Here is a 20,471-nt window from a genome sequence, read left to right as displayed (position 1 = left end):
CAGGTTACTTATCCATTGACTACAAAGTGACTCTCTTCACCCATTTCAACTGACTGTCCTTTAATTTTCTGAAATAACTTCTGGTTCCTGTTTTTGTGGAACAGTTAACAGAAATGCTTAACTCATCTTTTTTATACCATTCTACAAAACCGAGAGTTGCACTGTTTCTGTGAAGAGGATATAGGCAATCCAAAGTTCCTCACTGTTGCTGCAGGCTAAGTGCATGTACACAGGCAATTGCTGTTGGATCAGCTGATGTTCAGTAACTTTTTAACACTCACACCACTAAGCTTTTCACATTCAGAAAAGCCCATTACAAAACTTGCAGTAATGCTTCTTGCTGATGAAAAAATTTGCAGAAATCCAAATAAGTTCTGAAGTGGATTTTTCTAGCCATATTAAATCTGCAGAAAATATGACAACTAGAGCCTGTGATACGTTTTGTCTTCTCGTATAAGAGATAACTTTAGCACTTTCTTCCCAGTGGTTCAGCCTCTCTAGTTTAAAATCCTTCACAACTCTTATGCATATATTTTCAGATGGTTTATCATCATGACTTATCATCTGGTAGTAACATTTCTTTTATTGACAAGTCAATCAATCAATGGCTCATCTTCACTGGCTGAAAATTGGTATTTCCTCGAGATATTTGAAGTGAAGACAGAAGAAGCAAAATCATTTGACTTCTCTGCAATGTCCTTAACATAACTGTATGGCAGGTTTTCTCCTTCACAGATACACTGAGACTTTGAATTCATTGTTGTTTGTGCTTATCTGATTAGATTTTCCACCATTTCTTTCCTGCAGTATAGTCTGGTTTCTATAAGACCATTTCAGTTTTCAGAAGAATGGTTGTCTGCTGCAAGTAATTTCTTCAGCTTTAGTTTTTAAATAGGGATGCAAGATTTCAAACAGTGTGCTTTGGAACAGCACAAGTTTGACTAAAACTTTTAGAACTGTTCCTCCCTGGGATGTCACTTAGAGCAGCTTTATCAAATGTTGAAAAGTATCATTGTGTCATGCTGGCCTCGTCCACCTTTCACCTCCTGCTCACCCTCCCATAAGCCTACACCTAGGGGCAAAGCTACATGGTGCAGTCTGGGCAAGAAAGGTGTATGTGTATGGCTGGAGCTCCTCATGTTACATCATTCCTATTGAAAAAAAAAAAAAGAAAACAGAAGAAAAGGAAATTCTGTTTCTGATCCTTGTTTCTGTGGAGATACAATCAGAAATATGATCCAAGAGTGCTGACTGAATGCTGTCTGCTCACGCCTTGAAATGTCTGGCGGCATGACTTGTCACATGATTTTTACTCATTTTTACAGCAAGTCTTTCTCCTTTGATCTAGTAACAATAGACAATGGGATACATCAAGTATGTTTCAAGCTCATTCCAGGCCCTCAATCATAATACAACAAGGATTTTGATTCTTAATTCTTTTTAAAAACATACAACTATTTCTGTGGTATACTGTCAACACCTTGTCTGCCCAATCTGAACCTTTTTGGATGGCTGGACCAGAAACATGGGAATTTTTCCTACCGTGCTTCCAGTCTCTAGCAGTACCACTGTATTTTATCTGGGCCACATTCCTATAGCTAGACTTCAGCGTAAAATCCCTGGGCAAATATGCTGTGCATGCTTCAGCATTTTGCTCAACATCCCTTCCCTGTAAAGCAGTGCACCAATGCCTCAGTGGCAGTTTTACACAAGTCTATAAGGAAAGGCATGTCTGAAAAGAGAACAGCCCTAATGGAATGACCTTTACTGGGACTTGACACCTGCTACCTTGTAAGCTTCTTATACACACAGCTTAATCCACCTGGAGGCTTTTTTGCTTGATGGAAGGTGATAAAAAAGCTGTTAGATTGTAAGCTCTGTCTTAGATTCAAAGCATGTAGGCTCCTTGATATTCTGCAGCTTAGGGCACACAGAGGGGAAAAATATTTCTTAGTTCAGGTGAAATTCTCAAGTTGCTTATTAGGAATGAACCCTGGTCTAAGAAATACTTCATTGGTATGAAAGCAAAGAAAAGGCTTCCTGATAGGAAGAAGGGGCCAGTTCCACAGTGCCTCAGAAAAGATAATGTAATGTGATCATAAAGCTTTCCTCAGCAGACAAAAAGAAAAAAGTAGCCCAACTCAAGAAATTTACAATCCACAGAGGATCTAGCAGTTTGCATTCTGGACACCTTAAAGGTGAATGCTCTAAAACATGCATCTTTCTACAGAGATGAAAACCTGTCCCCCTCTGATTATAAATACTTCCGTCTTTGAGACAACCAAGGTCTAAATCAAAAATTTCCATCAGTGTGATTTTTAGCATGATAGAAAAGGGGGGAAAACAGAGCAAAAGACAGGCCCCACTGGAGCACTGTCCTGGCACAGCTATTGGGAGAAACCAGTACACAGAGCCTCAGAATTAGAACAGAAGAGGAATTATTTGGCAGTTAGCTTTTAGAATTTACAAAGAGAAAAAGGAAACAGGAAACAAGCAAACAATCCCCCCAAGCAATCCTCCCAAATAAATTACTTTCTAGAAGATGATTTCCCTGAACAGAAATGATCTATCACTAACTGCTCAAACTGTAGAGGCCGCACTAGTGAGAACAGCAGAATAAAAATGCAGTGGTGACTAGAGAGCTGAACTCATGTTCTTCAGGTCACTACTTCTCACTTCTTGTCCCACTGTGCCAAACATCATCTCCCTCAGGGAAGCAAGTCCTTGGAGCTCATCCTGGCTGCTGCCTGAGTCAAAGTGCATCAAAGCCACCAGCTTTGGCCTTATGCAACCTGGAAAAGGAAATTGTGCAAACCTGTTATTACACACCATGAGAGAAAGCTCAAATAATCTCTCTTCAGCTGAAAGCTTTTCCTAGTAGAATTTCCAATTTCATACTCCTCTGGGCACTGTCTCTAGGATTTTAATTTTCTTTGCAGGTTAATGTTGACAATCTTCCATCACCCTGGAATGTTCAAACACTTTGTCCTTCTACAGTTGGCCCAGGTGACTAAGTTACTATTTTAAAAGGTTGGATACAAAAAGTTCATTATGAAAAAATTTATATGGAGATCACTGTTTAATAAATAATATGAAACAGAAGGAAGCTTTTAAAAAGTTTTGTTTATTTCTTTTAAGGTGGCTGACATGTCTATTGATGGCTTTAGTCACTTAGATCTAAGGTTGCTTGCCTGTGAGATTGGGGTTTGTGTTTGCTACACCCCACCTGTGTCATATATGCTAGGCTCTCAATGTGGCAGTAGTTAACCTTTATCTGATGGGTTTTATAATATAGGCCATTTATATGAAGTGAGTGGAACATTGATCCTCCTGTTCAAGTTTCCTGAGATTATTCAGTATTAGCATTGCTAAAATTAGTCACACCGTGGCTGCTGTTCATGTAGATTGTTTGATACAGAATATTTCCCGCTATACACAAAGCAGCTCTGTAGGAAAACCCAATTCAATCAATTTGAGCAGCTCTTCTTGTGCTACATTGGTATATTATGTATTGGACAGATAAAGTTGTGATTCTATCTAATATATTCTTTGCTTGGTTTGACTGATGTACTGAATGAATGGAGATACCTAATGCTATCCAGTCCTGCTGCTGAAAGATAATGGCATCATTATTTGAAAACAGACCAAAAAAGGGAATGGGGGGAGGGAAGGTTTAACCTCTGTTTCCCACATCTGTAGCAAACATAGACGGTGCAGTGTGGAAAGAAAGAAAATCAAGCAGAGGAGACTTCTGACAGAAATCTAAAGAAAAGTGGAAACTGAGGATAACAAAAACCTCTAAATACTGATGCAATGCTAGCGGCTGCATAAATTGACGTGTGCCAGCCTCATTTTCAAGAAGTGCTCTACAAACTGCAAAACACTTTTAAATAAGCAAACTATCTGAGCCCCGGGCTTTTTTTACTCTTTTCCCAATTTTTATAATTATTTGTTGGGATGGAATAAGCACCTATATCCCTGAGAGGGCCACCACATCCCTGTAGCTATTTGCACCAACTGGCACAGGTGAGCACTTGCAGCTTCTGTTGTCGCAACTCTCTAGTGACAGTGCTCCACAACTCCAGGTCTGTCAAATTTTAAAAATAAAAAGAAAAAGGACTTAAAAAAATATTAAACCAGTTGATATTCTGTTCTAAACCTGTAAACAGGTAGCTAATATTTCCAGTATTTAGGCTGACTTTCTAACACTGGAGATGTACTGAACATTTAAAAACACATCAGCTTTTACATAAAACACTTTGAAGCCAGAAAGGGAGCCAACAAATTCTCTTCTATGTTGTATTATAAGAGAAACGTGAAAAGTAGCTCAGAAGAATTATTATTAAAAAGGGACAGACACAGCAGGCAATGGAAGTGCAACATCACAAAAAGGGTTTAGGTGTATTCTGTCATAAATGGAAAGTCTGAGAAATGGAAGACAGTGTCATAAGACCAAACAATAATGGTGTCATCAAGTGACATGTTTTGTTAAATCTTGTACACAAACTCCTTTGATTTCTTCTGTCTCTCATAGCCTTGTGTTTGTTGTTCCTGGTGGGTTACAACAGCGTTACATTTCCTGATGACATACCTCAGTCTGGAAGCAGCACCATTTATAGAGCTTCAACTACAGCTTGCATTGCAGTTTTACCCAATTTACTATTATCAACATTCATCTAGACAGCTTTGCTAGTAATGTGCTGTAATCACTGTGGACTGTTTGCATCTAGTGCTGATGTTTTAAAGCACTAATTTAAAAATTACTAATTGGCTCGTTTCCTATACCAAAGCACACACATTCAGTGAAAGCAAACAACAGTCCATCTAAGGAATGCATGTGTATGGAAAGAACCAATATGTCGTGTTTGCAGAAATTTTCATAGCAGTATGATCACAAAGACTTCAGGTTAACCAGATACTTCTGCAATAGGGAATGCAGATAGGCAACAGATGTGGGTAAGCTTTTTCTTAGCCTATGTAGTTACTTTTTAATGAATCTCCCCAAGGTCTTTTACATAGATATTTTTCTCAGTTTTAAACACAATTTTTTAAATTTACTTTTTAAAGAAAAGTTATTAGAATTACTCTTCCCCTGTGATTACATTTATTTTTATACCTAGTCTCTATGCTAATTTTGGTGTGTTTAATTATATTTAACTATGTCCCATACTGCTCACCTTCAGAAGTACAGTAATTTCACAACCATAAGGCGCACCAGATTATAAGGCGCACCTCCGGGAGCTGGCAAATTTCGCAACTTTGTACGTTATATAAGGTGCACCGGACTATAAGGCGCACTTTTTTTCAGCGAGGATCCATGCCGTGCACAACAAAGCAACAAAGTAGTAACACCTCCCTGCCCGCGCTGCTCCTGGCGCTTGGGGCCACCCCCCACCTCCCTACCAGCGCTGCTCCCGATGCCTGGGGCCACCCACGGCTACCCTCCCATTGCTACTTGGTGCTCCTGTGGCGCCACCCCCCCTCACAGCTCTCACTTCCGGGTTGGTAAATTTTGCAACTTTGTCCATTATATAAGGCACACTGGACTATAAAGCGCGCTTCCGGTTTCGGGCCAAAATTTTAGTCAAAAGGGTGCGCCTTATAGTCGTGAAATTACTGTACTTTAACTATTACATCATCCCAGCTGTTTTTCCTATATATATTTTCTAAATGTAGAAAACTTCAAGTAAAACCAGTTGCTTATATTGCTTAATCAGACTATGACATGATGTTGTTTATCAAGTTCTATGAATGAGCCACCATAGCTGCACTAAATTTAATGGTATTTTGGCACTTTTTTTTGTATGTGTTTATTGCTGTTGTTGTTTGGTTTTGTTTGTTTGTTTTAGTTTCTCCACCCTGTATAGGAACCTAACCTTCAGCAAGATAGTAACTAAAAGCCAGACTATCCACTAGGAGCCATCATCAGCTGTCACCTGTAAGGATGCTCCAGATGACCTCCAGAGTCATTTTCTGAAGGAAATTATTCTACATTTCTATTAACATCATGAAAAATCTCACTTGAGCCTTGTTGAATCAGGGCATTCTTCTCTCAGCTACCTTTGCTTTGCCAACAGCGACACCAAGTCAGGAAATTTTAAGCCTGGAGATTCATCTCACTGAGCTTCAGACATTTAACTGAGATGGCTAAATTAAGAACCTAGTTCTACGTGTCATAACCAGTCCTAATTCCAGAATGACACCATGACTCATGTAAACTCCTGACCTATCAATATGGAGCAAGGGATAATTATCATATAATTCAGTTGTGTGTTTAAAGCAGTTGGATGGACTTGGAATACAGTTCCTCCCCATGGAGAGCCTATAAGAAATAATTACTAGCATTTTCTGCATTTCTGATGCCACAGCATACTTCTTTCAACATACTGAAAGCATTTCTTTTTTCATATTTATCATTAACATTAATGCCTCAAGAATTAGAGTAAGCACTTGAAATGGTTCCTACAATATTACAGACCGAGCTAGTATATTTCCAGACTGTTGTCTGATGTCCATAAATTCAGAAGAATGTTTTAAACAGCACAGTATTTTTTTTATCCTTGTGGAAAACTGCAACCTGCTAGACTAAAATCATATACCTGATGCTATTTCTCAGGTGTCAAATCCTTGAACAGATGACCTTGCAGCTTAAATTTCAGGGAAGAATACCAAAATAACCTGAAATCTGCTGTTACCTACAAGAACATTGAAAATATTATCACTACAATTTCCTCCCAAACAGATTCTCAAAATTAATTTGAAAAAAAAGATAAATAATTTCCCACCTTTACAAGAAATGAAGGCATCTCAATTTTAACATTGTTGGGGGTTGGAAGGGGGTGGTTATTGCCTTACTCTTCCTCCTCTGTGGAAATTTTTTTCCCATTATCATGCTAAGGAAGTCTGCTGGGCAGCTCCTCCAGCTTTTGAACGCTCAGGACAAAAGGGCAGGGTAGGGGGAAGGTGGGGAGAGAGCTAATTGTGCTCTTGGAGGACACTCGCCATCCGAACGCAGAGGAGTGAGGTTCTCTGTGGTCGGATCTGCCCTGCACCCTGCACTGCTAAAGCTTCCTGCCTCTGAGAACAGCGCTGAGCACCGGGACCCAAACGGTGAGCGGGAGCCTTCGTCTACCCTTCTCCCACCTGGGACACCGTCCTGCCACCTCCGCCTCTCTGCTCCTGCTGCTACCGTGGCTGTGAGGGCCCTGCAGAGGAAAAGAGTCTGTGACTGGAAAAGGGACTGGAACTGAGTTATTTGCTCTGTTTTGTTGCCAATTTTCATAGCTGGTGTTGTTTTTGTTTGTCTTGTAGATATATTAGTAAAGAACTCTTACTCCTAAACCCGTATCTTTGCCTGAGAGCCCCTTAATTTCCAAATTATAATAAATTGGAGGGAGGGGATTTTCCCTCTCCATTTCAGGAGGAGCTGCTGCCCTTTTTCTTGGCAGTACCTGTCCTCCAAACCAGGACAAACATACACCCTCTTTCTAGGAAATAAAACAGGAGGATATAAGCTGAACATTGCCCTCAGTCAGTTTCACAGGTTATAAGAGTTTTTATTTTTTTTTATTACCTTGAGTAATACCAGGCAAATTGTTCTGAACTGATTTGTTTTAATAATTTGACATAACACCATAAAACACCATCCACAGACCCTGTATCTGCCTGATAGTGACATTAGGGAGGAAGACGAATATGTTCTGAATGACTGATGCCTGATATGAACTGAACTGTCCACTACAGAGAGACGTATCTACTGGGAGATCCCTGTCCACAACAGGCATGAATTCAAACAGGCATGAATTTCAATAGCAAACCTTGGACAATTTTCTAAGCAATTTGTGCTTTATTAACAAAACTCAAAATCTAGACTAAGATGAATTTAACATGCAAGAATTTCTTGGCTAGGCACCTCAAGTTTTAAAGAGCTTGTAAAGCCCAGAGATAGTCCCTATGTAAACTAAAAGGTTCTGCTCATCCACAACCACACAACAACACAGATTTTTTTTTCAACTTTTTATAGCAGATTCAGAGATTCCCCATATTTTACTTCGTGAGGAACAGATCTCTGTTTACCTGTGTAACAACATTGACATCCTGAAAACTATAGGGATTTTCCCAGCCAGGGTATATGAGCTCTTTAGCTAAATTTCTTTGTGGCACGCAGGCCACGGGTTTTTCATCTGTGTCTTTGATATGCTTCATCCATTGTCTGGAAGAAGGCTAACGACTAGAAAGCATAAATAGGGTAATTAAGATAATGCTAAGATGAACAAACCTGACACTGGCCTTATGAAAAGCTATGAAAACACTGATTTTGGCTTAGCTATATATAAAATTAAGAAATATTAGAATTAATGCTTATAAATTATTTAACTAATTCATTAGTTTATAGTGGGGAAAAAAAAGACAGGTTTTATCAACCAAACAATTACTAATAAAACTAGTTTTTGGTTAAAGGCAATGACATTGACTGACACACTTCTGTAACACGTTCTGAGTTAACCAAAAGAACATTAGGAGTCTGATTATTGCATCACATGATGAAGAGTTATACACTTTTGAATATGAACAAAAGACATTCATGTATTGCTCTCTAAATCAGCACAAAATATGTGTAAAATGATTAAATAGTTGGTAGCCACAAAAAGAAAATTAATAATTAACAAAGGTAACACTTTAAGCAAGGAAAAAATGGTACATTTTTAACAATTTGAAATCTTCTAGAAAGAAGCCTTCCCAGTGCAAGCATCTGGTATGCTCAGATAATAAACATTAGCAGCTTAATGCAAAATTAAAAGATAAGGTACTTTGGTTTGTATTACAAAAGTAATAAACATAAAGGTCTTTTCAGGCCTTAAAATGAATCTATTAGCATGGTTCCAATGGGACTCCTCAGCATGATCTCAAATGCACTTTTGTTGATAAGTCTCTTGTCTCTCGAACACCCTCGGAATTGTTAACCCCAATGTGGTGGGATGTCTCTTGCTATTTCTACTTGCAATATCATTCTCATTCCTTCTGCCCCAAACCTTTTCAAGTGTCATTCTTTAGGAGAGTATTTGCTTTCCTAGAGACTTCCTTGATTCATCCCCTCACTGTATCCCTGCACCATTGGGTCAGTTTCCACAAGAATCATCCAATAACCCATATTACCAACCTGACATACATTATTTACAGTAATTTTACAACCATAAGGCGCACCGGACTATTAGGCGCACCTCCAGGAGTCGGCAAATTCCACAACTTTGTACATTATATAAGGTGCACCAGACTATAAGGCGCACTTTATTTTTGCAGTGAGGATTCACCCCCAGCTCCCCCGATGTGGTTGCTGCCCGAGACCCTGCCTCAACCCGGCAGCCATGGGCCCCCAGGCCCGCCTGTACCTGGCGGGGCCAGGGCATGCCTGCTGCCGCTCAGCACTATCTCCCCAGGGCCGGGGCATACCTGCTGCTGCTCCGTGCCACCTCCCCGGGGCTGGGCTATGTCCGCTGCTGCTCCGTGCCGCCCCCCCGGTGGGGGGCTATGCCCGCCAGTGCTCCATGCCGCCTCCCCGGGGCCGGGTTATGCCTGCTGCCGCTCAGCCCTGCCTCCCCAGGGCCGGGTTATGCCCGCCGCCACTCCGTGCTGCCTCCCTGGGGCTGGGGCATGCCTGCCACCACTTGGCACCGCCTCCACGGGGCCAGGGCATGCCTACCAGGGCACTGTGGGCTCTCGGGCCCCCCTGCACCCGACAGCCATGGCCCCACGGCCCCGCCTCCACCCGGCAGCTGTGGCCTGCTGGCTCCCTCCGCAGCTCACGGCTCAAACTTCCGGGTTGGCAAATTTCCTAACTTTTGCCCATATATAAGGCGTACTGGACTATAAGGCGCGTTTCCGGGTTCGGGCGAAAATTTTAGTCAAAAGGGTGCGCCTTATAGTTGTGAAATTACTGTAATGTAATGCTTTTAGATTCTGGTAACATCATCTGCAGCTTGCAGAAGTCATTCTGCTGCATTATACCTTAAAGCGTACATCTTATTTTCTGCCATTATGTCTCAAAATGCCATCTATGTGCAGTGTCACCATGCGGTGCCTGTGTTTGGGGTTAAATGTCCACCCCTCTATTTGTTCTCCTACAGCTAGAACAAATCCACCTCATACTACAGGATATTTAAGTTTTATCTCGTGTGCATTAGCTGAAACACACCTTGAGCTCCTGCCTGTCAGAGGAAACTGTCACTAATAAAGTATATTGGCTCCCTCATCACTGTAGGTTGGACCAGCCTCTGGAAATAACTCTCTCTGCTACAGTACCACTACCAAAACTAAAGCAAACAGGATCCTAACTCAGACAAGGAATTGTGATCTGAAAGGCAGAATGAATATAAGCATGTATGTTACATTTGTACATCCAAGAGATAGCAGATTAGACAAGCATTTTATTTCTTTTCCAAATCACCTTTTTCTTTATGCAGTTTCCTGTTTATGAAATTTCTGTACCAACCTTAATGGGTATTTTGACCCAATGTACCTTGTGATAAATGCCATAATCATCCATTTGGAGGCTGTCCCATGTTCCCAAGACCAGAGATTTTTGGATGACAGCCTTTTATTTCATTTTCATTTGGCTTCTGTTCCTAAGCACTTTGCTTATTATCAGGCACTTTTGTTGTGTGTACTCCAGTTTCATCCTACTAATTGGCTACAGTGTAGGTCTATGATCCCTATCAAATTAACTTCTACTGTAATTGAGCCTGCTAGAATTGAATTGCCTGCATAACCTCCTCTTTAAGTCATGTTCTCATTGCTGTACACTTAATATAAAATTTTCAATACTTTACACTTTCATCAGTGACTATGCATCTGAAGCTATCTTGGATAAAAGCATCGCTTACATAAAAATTGAATTGAATACCTTTTTATAACCACAAAACAGCTGACACAATGGTCAATATCTAATGCTAAAATTAAAAATCAGTCTGCTCAGCTAAGTTAGTTGACTCTGTTGATTTTAGTTGAATGAAAGCATAGTAGTAAGTGGACATAGTAATTTCCTATGGTGGTATCTAGGCATGGGTAGTCAAGAGTTTCCTTCTGGATAGGTTAGCAAACTTGAGGATGGCTGGGAAATCCACTTCAAATGCCCAAGAGATTTCATTTACTCTAGTCATTAAGGCTCTGTATAGTCAGTGAAACCTCCACCTAAGCCAGGCACCTAGCCATGTTGTAGAAATACATTTCTTTCCATTTAAGTACTGTAATAAGAACCCACTCAAACCCCCAAAGCATTGTTGAAGATTTCCACACAAACGTTGTTACCCAGAAGAAAGCCATGATGTACAGGTGCCAGGATTCATGGTGGGGGAAAAAAAAAGAAGAAAGAATGAAATATAGGCAGTGCTTTGCAGCTTAGTAAAAATAAGTAGAACAGGAAGTACAGTCAACTCAGTAAAAAGCTACTTTAGCACTTGTTTTGCTATTTTTATTTGCACTAGTTAATACCTTCCTACATCTTAAAATAACTAGGTCAGCTTGTCTGAGGGAATGCAGAACAGTGTGCTAATCTCATCTCTGCATCACAATTCACCAGGGTTAGCACTTCCTAAATTGGAATTACATATCCTGTCCTATCAGATGATGTCAAATAGCAAGTTCTATACATTGCTACTTTTTAATGTTAAATTACAGTGAAAAGTCAGACTTTGGCAAAACATGGTGGACTCGAGTGGGCACTCACTTTGTGGCCTTCAGTATCACTTTTCCCACCTTGACCTTGTAAAATCACATCCTGTCTTCAGCAACTGCTGAATACCCCAAACTTTCCAGTATCCTTTAGTTATTACAAATTCTTGGAGAAACTGATTACTATACAGATTTTATTTGCATAATAGATGATAATAGAGAAATATCTTCCTTGTGATTGACTAAGCCTGGCAGGCACAATATACACGTTAGGAATTTCTTCTATGGAAAATTACCACAGAAAGCATCAAAATGTTCTGCTTGGGGTGAAATTTCCAAAAGATCCTGCAGTATCTTCCTGACGAGTCAATGGGTGCCTCTGAGTACATGAATTGCACTAAGGTATAAATACATGGAAATTTCAGCACAGTTGTTTGTCATCAGATTAGAATGATGATGAGGAAAGGTAGGTGAGATACCTATAGCTGTGGCTTAGAAAAAAAGACCTCAAACAACAAACTTGTATTAATTTATTCTGACAGACAGGCATTTCTGACTGTGAAATTCCTATTTTTTGCATGTGTAACTCTCATTGAATCTTCTTTTTGGAGTGCAGAGCCAACCAGATTGAGAAGGGAAAAATGGAAGTAACTTAATAGAGGCATTTGCATTAGTGAGATAAAAGGTGTGTTTTAATTATGTCTGTCTTATCTGAAATAAAAGTTATTAGAAGGCATATTTCTTTAGGTTCATAAGCATGTCTTTATTTACAGTTGACTTATGAAAAACCTGCCTTTAGTAAAAAGACTTTCTTTCCAAATATACAGTATCTCACATAATTTTAAACTAATTTTCATTTCTATGAGGGATACTGAAAACAAGAACAATCCTTTTACTAGAAAACACCTAAGTCCTTCCACTTCTCTATTTTCATTTCACTCATGCACCATGTATGCATTAAAAATATTCAGAATAAACATGATTTTGTCTGCACAGGTAAAAACAATAATAGCAAACTTATGAGAAATTTATGAATATATCAATTCAACACATTGATAATCCATCTCCTCTGGCCCAGTCTGAAACTGGAATCAAATAGAGCCCAAGGTGTTATTTAATTTTCAAGAGTCAGACAGATCCTAAACCTGTCACTATATATAATTCTTGGTCAGAGACATTCCTTCACCCTTATATGCATGTGCAGCATGATCCATACAATACTCCTCTTCTGATGTCAGAGGCTGCCCAATATTATGTTATTATTTAAAAAAAACTGCAATAACTGGCAGGAAGTAGAGAGGACATCATTTGTTAATGGTTTCAGAAAACGAAAAAAAAGCACTCACTTCTTGTCTTGCCTCTCCTTTGCACTGGAAAGAAACACCATGTATTTACACAATCAGCTAAGACCAAACAGACACTTGTAAAATGTAAAATGTTATCTATTACTTTGTATAGCCAAATTGCTTTTCTACGCTATGTATCCATCTACACTGTTTAAATGCAGCTCACTTATAACACAAACAACAAACAGAGGAGAAAATTTTTCCTGTCAAATCAGAGTAGCCTCTACAGGATAAAATTTAACATTTTACATTGAGTAGAGGGAAAAGTTTATAAGAATTTAAACCTTACTACAACATACTCTTTATAAAACAAAATAAGCACAGAACTCCTTATTCACATCACTGAAGTGTACAAACTTCTCTCTTATGACTCCAGATACCTTAATGAGTGTCTGTGGGGGAGCCTGGTTGTCCTACATGCCCTCTCCACTTGCAACAGAGAAATTTATTTACAAATAAATTTCCTATGTGTGATAAATTCCTGTCCTCCCTCACCACCTCTAAACAAAATCTTTCCTTCCCCACAATATCTCAGTGAGACTGAGACGTACACATGCAATTCCTTTCAGTTTTTGATTTATTCCCTGCAGGGAGACAAATCACAGTTACTTTATATGAATGCAGGACAGGAAGAAATGCCCTGGGCTGTCCCACCAAGACTGTCCTCTCCTCAACTCTCCATGTTGACTTCCCCTGAAGTATTTGTAGGGAGTAACAGTCCTTCTAGCCCTCATTCCATTCATCCAAACAATGGGATCCTTTGTTTTCTCCTTGTAAGAACAGTTCTGCATTTTCCTCATCATGCTAGCAGCCTTTTTTTGGCACTTACTCCACATGGAACGAATCCTTCTAGATTACGTTGACTGAAACTGCACGTTTCTCTGAATACAGCTTCATTCTGACCTTATACAGCAACAGTAATGCTTCCAGGTCCACTGGAAACACTTGGTCTCACACTTCTCTGCATCCCGGTTGCATTTTTCATGGTGGTGTCACACCGATGTATCACAAACCTCCTAAGTTACACAAACAGACACCAATCTGTCTTCTTCATTCATGTTTCCATGGCAGAGATTCCAGCTAGTCATGCCGGTCTCCCGGCTACAATAGTCTTAATGAGTTAAATGAAACAGGCAACAAACTTTTTTATCCTAGCTTCACTAGCGAGACATTAAATACATACTAAGGTTGTTATTTTCGTGCTGTCTTCTCAGGGGCTATTTCCAAGCTTTCCCCAGGATTAGCCAGCCCCATTCTGAAGCACAAAGCCATCAGCAGCACAGGGCAATAAGGCCAACCTGGTTCTTCCCACCAAGAGTAGCCAGAAGTCTGTGCTGTCTTCTCTTTTTATCTTTTATTTCTGAAATATTTTATTCATCTTGCCACAATGACTGAAACCAAGAAATCCAAACAGTTTAATGATACAAAGTGGTTTGTATTAGTGTCTGTCTTCTTTTTCTCTGTAGTTTAAGGGATCAATATTAATGAAGAGAGAAGCTATAAACATCACTAATGAGGATGAAGTCGAATATCCCTCATCAGAGGTCTAAGAGTTTGAGTTTGCACCAAATGAAGATAACATCCACTATTAAAGGCTGCATTTTAATTCAGCCACAATAATAAAAGTGAAGTTAGTGCTTTTGGTAAATTTTAATAGATGATGTCTTATAAAACCAGCCTACTTGAAATTCAGCCCAAAGACTAAATTAAAGTCAAAACCCTAGTCAGTTAACTGTGCTATAACATGTGAAGAATTGATTTTCTTATTTTCAGCTGTCAGACCTGCTACAAAGAATGAGTTTTAATTCTGGAGATGTTATTAAACTCCTTGCTTAACTGGCAGAAAAATGGAACCACTAGCCAGGCGACACTGGTGCAGCTGTCGGAGTGAATGACACCTGTCAGAGCATGATGAATGACCCTCTCTGCCCCACAATCCCCCGCTCTGTCACTCAGGTGAGGGCCATTAATCTTCATCGAGGGCCTGTCAGGCCAGGCGGCCATGATGACAAAACATCTTCTTGCATTTGCCCCCACCATGCACGTAACAATGTGATATTCTTATTGTCACAGCGATGCTGAATTAGCATAATTTATTATGACTTTCCTCCCCCTGAGCCCCCTCCCCACCCAAAACCCAAGTAGGGGAAAGATGCGATTAGACAGATGGAGGGTAGGCCCAGCCTGCCAGCCCTGGAGCCCCCCGCAGTGCTTGATGAGGAGTGGAGCATCTCCACAAACCAATCAAAAAGCTGGCAGTTCAATTACAGAGTAATAAAGGGACATTCATCATTCAATTAGGCACCTGTCATGGTTTCACAAAAGGGAAAACTTCTAACCTGAGACTCCAGGGAGAAGATGCTACAACCAGAAGGCAAAGAAATAAATGAAAAAAGGACAAAGTCAATTACTGGCCAAACCAGACAAAGGGAAATATATTAAAATAAGGGAAAAGTTATCCCTGGGCAAAAATCAGAAAAGTTACAAGACCTTAAAAAGATTACAAAGGGCTAGCATTAAAAGAGCTATGCCATGCTATGCAGTGACATGCACACTATCAGTTTTCCCCCCTTGCCACATCCAATGAAAGCTGAATGTGATCTTGAAGAATGCTTTAGGGAAACAGGATTGTGGTTTAAAAGCCCCGATATTATTAGTGCACATACCATCTTTAGAAAGAACACATCTATTCATCTTACCTCGTTGCTGTGCCTTGTTTCAAATGCTATAAGCACCTGGGGTTATTCTTCTTACCATGTTACAACATTAGCAATTCCACTAACCACTGACAGACATAGGTTAAGCCCTTTTCGAAAACAAAGAAAAAAAGCAGAAGCCAAAAACAAACAGAAAGAAATCACTAACATACCATATAACTGCCAACCCTTTGGCATGTAAACCATAGAAACTAAGCAGGTTTGTTTTATTCAAAGTTATTTTGTTCAATTTATGTGCTTCATAGTTTGCAGAAGCCAGATCTTGAAAGTTATCAAAAATTAGAACATGGTAGAGATGAAATTTTTTGTCAGGTAGACTGGAACTAATGTGGATTTATCCTGTTCTGCAGCTGCAAATAACAGGTAAAAAAATAATAATAATATTAGATTGCTGAACAGCTGCTTGTGCAATAAAGTCTGTTAAGTTGATTACCTGCCTGCTAAGAAGGTTTCTAGTAAATTGCAATTCTAACATTAAATTACCAGAACAGCTAAGGTTGGATTTGGTTGGAAAGATGTAAGGCTAATCCAAAAACATTCTTTAGAGGTGATGAATGAAACCCTGTACAACCAGCTGGAATGGCTAGAAAAGTCTAGAGTGTCTTGATATTAATCCAACACTCATTTTCAGACAGGCTGTTTGAATCCTGGTGCCTGCTTACAGAGAGAGCACAGGGGTATGAGGAAACCTCCATTTATCACTGTTCGAGTGCAACACTACCTGTCTTCTCATCCCCCTTCTCCGTCACAGTAAGCCCAGGAGCATGCCACACTAACAAAGCTGTAAGGTTTCCAAGAGACAAACTAGTTCCCGCGTGGGATTGCAGTTTGACATGTGGATGTGTCATATCACTCATGTGTGGGTCAGGCTGCAGCTCTGAGTGCTCATGTCATATCAGACCATAGGATTTACATATCCAAACTATGCTAATGGTTTTTAAAATTCTATCTAAATGAGCTCATGTAGTATAAAAATAAGGGAACTCTTTGGGAATATTTTGTCAATTAATGAGGAAAACATATCATCAGATAAATATTCTAGGGTTTAGCATATGACTAAGTCTAAACACAATTATTTACAGCAGTATTTGGAGCTGGTCTTGCTGGGGAAGTGGTAGAAATCATCATTTTGCAGTGTTTTCTTTACAAAAGGATCTGAATCTACAACAGGGTGCAAAATAACATGAACAACAGATTTGTGGGCTAAATACATTGTCCCATGCCTTTTTGCATTTGCATCCCAGGGCCTAATGAAGTTCTGATACAACATAACAAAGAGGCTACCAGTGCCTATATACCTCCTTCACAGGAGTGCTGCAAAGATAAAGCTGGTAAGGTTTTAAACTGGCTTGGAGATGAAATATTCTACATAGCACAAATAGAAGCTGCAGTATTGTATGCTGCCCTCATTACACTGTTTTGAAGGAGTCATCATGAACTGTTGCATCAGCTTTCTCAGAACACCAGACAGGGAATTTGTTTATTTTTTCCCTTCTGATATAAATACATTCTAAATACAAGCTTGCAAAATCCAGAAGGTGGAAGAGAAAGAAAACAAAAGTGCCAGAATTGCTGGATCTCATAATTTATAATTCCTTCCCTATCCTTCCCCCTAGAAAATACAGTTTATAAATACAGTGGTTACCTTTGAGATTAGTTGCAGTGTCAAGATTTTCAGAAAAGAAGCAGAGAATGACGCATGTCTCTCAAAGGTGTTTGATTGTATTGGCCCTTAAGGTTTTCTACATACAGTTCCACTGATGCTGTGCAATGGTTCAAAAAATTAAAAGCCAAGGGTCCAGGGAATAGATTACAAAATTAGTAACTTGCTGTTCCTGTTTTATTGTCAAACAGAAAATGAACAGAAATAATACCCCTTTCAGGAAGTCTAAAAATAACTAAATAAAACACAGTCAAAAATACCACAATTGGTTTCAGATGCAGAGTTTCAACTATCAGGTTTCAAAACATCCAATTTGCCTTCTCTTCTGCACATTATAAACATTATTAACAACCTGGGAACTCGGAGACTAAAGGTAGGGATTCTCAGAAGTCCTGGAAGAGGGACAGTTATGGAAGATGGAGAGGAAAGAGCATGTCTGTATTCCTAGTAGGTCACTACTATTTGAAATTGTGTTTTTCCATATAAGCATCTATATAGATAGTATCACAATAACTTACTAAATCCTACAAATTAATTAAGAAATACACAAATCATTCTGAGTTTCCAGTGAGGTAGTCTTTAACAAATCAAGTTCTCCAAGGCTGTCATGTCAGTGATCTGGTTTACTAAGTCTTAATAAATGCAGTACAATTATCCAAATGCCTTCAAAGAGCACAATTTACCTATCTGGTTCCTGTGGATACTGTGCAGTTGCTTCAAGAAACAAAATTTCCCAGGGAGGAAATGCTACCAGGGGTACACATCAGCAAAACCACAAAAGGAAAATGAGGATACAGGGAATAAAGAGAAGGTAATCATATTGAGACAAAAAGGGAAGATAGTAAAGTACCAGGACAAAAGTAGGATGAATAATTGATGAGCTGGTGGTTTACAGGAGAGTTTCATTAATATTATCCTGCAGGTTCATTAAGCACTGTCCCAGTCTTGTCTTTAAAGGTTCCTCCTGAGTTTTGATTAGGTGCTGCAAGTCTTTCGCTTAGACATCAGAACTTCAGGCCTTTGGTGGTGACAACCATTTCGTCAGATTCAGTCCACTCAGCCAAGCACCTTTTGGAACTGCTTTTTATTTCCCTCCCACTAATCACAGGTCCATAACCATGACAGCAAGTCTTAGTAAATAATATATCAAGATAAATGATAATTGTTCTAAGTGTCTCCTAATGATCATCATAAATTAAAAATTAATATTGCAAAGACTGTATGAATAGCATCAATGCCATAAACAGAGCAGCAGGGATCAAGAATGCAAATGAAAGTGAAATGCACCCTTATCCACCTCCAATATGAAGAAACTCTGGAGCCAGAAGACTGTTAGGCATTACAAAGCTAATAAATGGTTTTAATGAAGTTCTGTAACAGGCAATTTCTTTTTAGTCTTCCCTTTACCTTCCAATATTTGGCTCTTCTGGATTGTGACATTTCTTTTGTTGTGTTTTTTCCCTTTAAACCATCTCTCAAGAATTGTTTGTTTCTTGTTAGGTGCAAGAGTAATCTCAAATTAAAGCATACTGCTACAGCAAAACCTAGAGAATGAGCTGGTTAACAGATTGCTGATCCTGATGATCGTGCAGAAAGGCTAAAGTGATTTGGCAGAAGCCATTCTGTTGTGTGACGTTGCTATTATCGTTGTGCCTTATATTCAGAGAGTGCATTCAAGCGGTGTCTTTTTCTGAGTGACTGAATAAGGTAAGCTTAACTACGCCCTCGTACCACCAAGTTTCAGCTAGAAAGAAAGGAGGCAGCTGGAATTTTTACTCTTCCTTCTTCCAAAGCCTCAGTTTATTCAATTTGGATGTAGTAAAAGTACTTGCACAAGCAGTGTTTGCCTTCTTTTCTAATGGTTGGACTAATCTGTAGCTGAATCCTACCACATCCAGTTTTGTAAATACTGAAACTGATCCTTTTGAAGCAAATGTCTTTGAATACTGTATTTGTGTCATCATGGTCCTAATTGTTCCTAGACAGTAAATCAGGTCAGACTGAAAAATACACAACACACTAAGTCAGTAAGCTCTGAATGACACAAGATACAAGTTCGTGAAGGAATCTGACACTAGAGAGGATTAGAACACTTTGATAATTGACAATTTTTTTAAGACATCTGGCAAGTCCTCTAGTCCTTGTCCATAACCAACAACCAGGGGCGCACAGAAAATAAGACTGAATTGTTCAGCACAGACTGAATCAGTAAAAATGCCATTTCACCACCACATTCTCTCCTCTATCCTAGTTGCAATCTGCTCTCCATTTTTCTTGCTTGTCTTTTTGTCCCTTCATCTAGCAGCTCTGAGGTAAGGAAAAGCAACAACCAGCTTTTTGTGTTACCCTGCTCCCTAAATTGTACCAGACATGGGCATAGAGAGTTTAAAGAGAGAACCTAAGTTATACATTATGAAAAAAAGCAATTACTGACAAGAGGCTACTTTTCTGTCTCCATCGTTTTTAAGCCTAAAGCAATGGAAGTGCTAGTCACTACTCTGTAATTAAGGCTGAAGTCTGCATTTCAAAGAAATTCAACTTCTTTCCATGATGAACCCTGTACAAACAGAGAATATGCCCTTTAAAGCACAGAATTACTTTGGAGAATTTATAAATATTTCAGTTCAGGGTCACTTTTATGACAAAATTAAAACAACCTTGAAATCATATTGTTCCTGTTAAAATAAGTACCAAAATAACTCAGATTTGAAATGCTGCAGCAAAATCTCAGCATAACAGATATATTTTTTCTAGAGCAAATGGCTCTCTTACTATCTCTTGGACACTGTCAGACAAGACTGAAACTCCTCTTAACAAGAATTCAATTATATCAGGGGTAACTAAACTACTTCTTAACTGCTAAAAGACTTCTTGAAGTTTTGTGAGACATTTATGCTCCCCTAGTGTTGGGAGCTTCCTTGGTGGAAGTCTTCACTTTTTCCATCACTACACCTCAACAATTCAGATTGCTTGCCTGGGTTTGTTGCCCTGGCAAAAGCACAGGCAAAGCCGTTAAAAGCAGAGAGCTATTAAAATTTGGAGACTAATGTATCTTTGAAATTAAATTTCACCTCCTTT

Source organism: Catharus ustulatus, chromosome 3 (genome assembly GCF_009819885.2).
Source record: "Catharus ustulatus isolate bCatUst1 chromosome 3, bCatUst1.pri.v2, whole genome shotgun sequence".
Taxonomy (NCBI): Eukaryota; Metazoa; Chordata; class Aves; order Passeriformes; family Turdidae; genus Catharus; species Catharus ustulatus.
This window is presented reverse-complemented; position numbering follows the sequence as displayed.